Source organism: Myotis yumanensis, unplaced genomic scaffold (assembly GCF_028538775.1).
Source record: "Myotis yumanensis isolate MYYU_CA2020_CCGP unplaced genomic scaffold, mMyoYum1.0.hap1 SCAF_10, whole genome shotgun sequence".
Lineage (NCBI taxonomy): Eukaryota > Metazoa > Chordata > Mammalia > Chiroptera > Vespertilionidae > Myotis > Myotis yumanensis.
The window spans coordinates 68,615,592-68,619,743 of record NW_027223761.1 but is presented as its reverse complement, the minus strand read 5'-3'; the positions used below and the strand labels follow the sequence as shown (position 1 = coordinate 68,619,743).

The 4,152-nt window shown below is 49.6% G+C and overlaps 1 pseudogene; it reads right to left on the bottom strand.

The window, feature by feature from the left end:
- Window positions 1–2,085: 2,085 nt before the first annotated feature.
- Window positions 2,086–3,570, bottom strand: LOC139018278 (F-box only protein 31 pseudogene; annotated as a pseudogene).
- Between the last annotated feature and the right edge of the window lie 582 nt (window positions 3,571–4,152).

The following is a 4,152-nucleotide window of genomic DNA, read 5'->3' as shown; positions in this document are numbered from 1 at the left end:
TATGTATCTATCCACATACCTTATTTTTCTTGTTAATCCTCACCTGAGGATATTTTTTCCATTGCTTGTAAGAGAGAGAGAAACCTAAGTGAGAGAGAAATTAGTTGGTTGCCTCCCAAACACACCCCAACTGGGGGCAGGGATCAAACCTGCTACCCAGGTAGGTGCTCGTGATCAGGAATTGAACTCAAGACCCTTTGGAGTGTAGGCCAATGCTCTAAACACTGAGGACAGCAGCCAGGGCTATCCAGGTATCTTTATATTTCTATCTATCTATCTATCTATCTATCTATCTATCTCTTCATTCATACATACACTCATACATCCATCAACCCTGAAAGCTAAATAGGAGATTCACTTAAACCTGGAGCAAAAGGAAGGAATTTAGGTTTTTCCAAGAACAAATGCAGACACTACTTGGAGAAGCAGTGCTCCAAATTATAAAACATTTATTCCATGGAGGCCCTCATTCAAATGAAACAGCTAAACTTAGAAAATACAATTTTATTTAAAATTAGTAAGAAAGTTTCATAGAGATGTCAGAGTTAAATATACATGTATAAATATTGCCTGCTACATGATGCTGCCCACTCTCACATAAAGAATGGCAACTCCTTTCTCACACCAGATATACTATAAGATTCCAGAGGTAGAGTTCTTACAGAGAATATAGGAATCACAGGCTCATGGTGGCCCCCGACCACCTCTGGCAGACAGAAAATAAGGAAAGCAAAACTTATTTCTTCACAAATACGCAGTCCAGTGCAGTGTGCTCCACACAGCTGCCCAATCATCTGCTTGTTTCAAGATCCTTCATTGCTTGGGGCTCCTAGAGGGAGTGGTACTGATGGTGTAGGGCAGTGATGGCGAACCTATGATGTGTGTCAGAGGTGACACGCGAACCCATTTTTTTGGTTGATTTTTCTTTGTTAAATGGCATTTAAATATATAAAATAAATATCAAAACTATAAGTCTTTGTTTTACTATGGTTGCAAATATCAAAAATTTTCTACATGTGATATGGCACTAGAGTTAAGTTAGGGTTTTTCAAAATGCTGACACGCCGAGCTCAAAAGGTTCTCCATCACTGGTGTAGGGGGACCCAATAAAGGCTCAGATATATTTCTTCTCCCAGCAGGAACCTCTCTTCCCGGGTGTGTGGACCTGATATTAAGAGTTCTGTCCCAATTCCCCGCTTGCCAACCCGTCCTACTCTGTATCGAGGAGGAGGAGGGGAAAGGAAGGAAGAAGTAAAGCAATAAACAGGGACAGGGAGAAGAGCCCTGCAGTGTACATAGATGCCAAAGACTTCTGTTGGGAAATTCTCTGTCCCGCCACCTAGGAATGAACAAAGCTCACTTGGAGTCTGAGTCAGAGGTGCCACCACCTCCGCCACCACCACCCCCCTCCCCCCGCAGGAAGATGAGCTGGAGCTGCTGGCCTCTTCACCGCTACTGCTGGAGTCTGAGGAGCTGCTTTCTGCCTTTCCCCCATGTTGCTTCTTTTCTTCAGAGCCCTGTGAGGAATGAGAACAGTCCCCATTTGTCTCTGAAGACGCCATCCCAGGAGCCTGTGGCCCTGCTGTTTAAAATAGCCCGAAGCCTTAGTGCCAAAGCACTAGCTATGCATTATGGAGATAATGTATCAGTTAGATAAGCTTCCTTAAGGAATGAGCTCTATTGCTATTGGCCATGAGTTTAATGTTAATAAATAAACAATATATATTAACTAAGATGTCTTTATTTCTTTTGTGATTTATCACTATGCTTTAATTATGTTCAATTTGTAACAATGAAATTGGGGGTCACCACAACATGAGGAACTCTATTAAAGGGACGCAGCATTAGAAAGGTTGAGACCACTGGTCTAAGGTTTATTTCTACCTCAATTGCTGGCCCCTACCCAGCCTGGCCCTGGTCCGGGCTTGGGCAGGAGGCAACCAACTGATGTGTTTCTCTCACATCGATTATTTCTGTCTTTCCCTCTCTCCCCCACTCTCTCTAAACATCAATGGGAAAATATCCTAGGGGGTGAGGATTAAAAAAACAAACAAAGGTGGGTAACCTGTTCAGAAGGTCAAATCTTCAAAGTGCATGCAAGCTGCTCCTCCTACCCGGTCGGGACTGAATGTTCTTGAGCATCTCCAGGAAGGCCCGCGGGGATGGTGCCTCCACATTCTGGAAGGTGTTCTGGACTCTGCCAAACAGGATGAAGTATTTCGTCTCCAGAGAGATGAACCCGAAGTGGTTCTCATCGAACAGGATGAAGACTCCAGGGAAGCGCCAGGGGCAGCCTGAGCCACATGTGGTAACAGTGTCCACGCCATAGCAACACATCCTGCAGGTTCGGGGGTAGTTCTGGAGTCTAGAGCTCACGCCCACAGGCAGAACAAACGGGACAGGCTGCTCCTCTGAAGCTGCAGCCCCGGACTCCCCGACGCTGGGCTGGGCAGGGCTCTGCCAGCCATGGCCCCCGCTTTCCTCAGTCCCATCTTCTTGCTCCCGGATCACCTCCTCGTCAATATCCAGGACCACGCGGTAGAGCATGTTGAAGTTGCGGAAGATCTTGCCATCTCCCAGCTGGATGCGGCGCCTGAGGTGGATCTCTAACGTCTGGGTGAAGTCTCCCGTGATCTTCGTGACCCTGGCATACTTCCCATGGAAGCTGAGCATGGCAATCATTAGGCCGAAGCGATGGTATTTGCCTTGGAAGAGGCCTGGCCTGATGAGGTCGTCCGGGTGGCCGGGCGGGAGGTAGAGGCGGCGGTAGGTCAAGCAGTCATACCACAGTCTGTCCTTCTCCACCAGCACCCGCCCCCAGTCCTCCCTAGGAGGTGCTGGTAAATCCTTAAGGTGGTCTGTCTTGTTGCACTGGGTGCTGAACCTGTTCTTCCCAATCTGAATGTGGCGGCTGTGGGGCCTGCTGTGGCGGCCTTCCATGCACTCCACCGTGGCTGATTTCCTCTCCGTCAGGCGAATTCTGAACGAGGGCTTGAATTGCATTGGGCCATCCACATGGAGGTTAAGGCAAGGCCCATACGTCCAACCAGTAATGAGTAAGCCATCCACCACGACATTCAGCAGTGTTTTATAGCCCTCAGTATCTAGCTGCCACAATCCCAAAATGCCTCTGTATGGGTGGAAGAGCTTCGCATAGACTTCTCGATAAGACATACCCATCATGTCCAGGTTCTGCAAGTTTTCACGAAGGCCAAACTCCTCCCGGCAGCGCCGTCTCCAGATGCTGTTGGTGTGCAGGATGTGGTGGAATTTGGTGCAGACCAGGGCCAGGCTGGGCAGATCGGTGCCAGGGAGCGAGCCGAAGATCTCCACCAGCACCTCCACCGGCAGGTCCTGCAGAGAGCAGTGCCGGGGCGGCGGGGGCGGCCTGGGGCTCGCTATTCCTCCACTCCCCGCACAGCAAGGCGCTGCTGCATCCGCCTCGAGATGCTTTTCTGCCGGGGCCGGCTTGCCCTGGGGCGCTGCCTTCTCAGCTGGGCGCTGGCACTCCTGACGACACTGACATGCCCGCGAAGAGCCCAAGCCACAGAGGCAAGCGCACTCCTCCATGCCTCCAGGAGTAACAACCGCCACAGCGTGGGCCAGGGCGCCTCAGCAGGGTTTTAAGTTGGGTCAGTCAACCCTAGAGTCAAGCCATGGCCCCCAGGGCCTAGCCACGCCCCCTCAGAGAGGAGCCAATTGTAGGACTTTAAACCCATACTATTAACAGTCGCCTCCCTTTCCCAGTGCCCCCCTCCCTGTCCTCCCGCCCTAGCCCCAGGCAGTCACTAATCTGCTTTCTGTAGGGATAGGCCTCTAGGGATACTATGAGGGGGGTGGGAGGGGGCAGGGACATTTCACAGAAATGCAGTAAAAAAAAAACACACTTTGGTATATTTACACAATGGAATACTGTACTACACTGCGGTAAAAAAGAAGGAACTCTTGCCATTTGCAACAGCATGGATGGAACTGGAGAGCATTATGCTAAGTGAAATTAGCCAGTCAGAGAAAGATAAATACCACATGATCTCACTCATTTGTGGAATATAGAGAACAACATAGACTGATGAACAGGGACAGATCCAAAGACAGAGAAACAGCGATCAGACTATCAATCCCCAGAGGGAAAGTAGGGGACTAGTGGGTAAG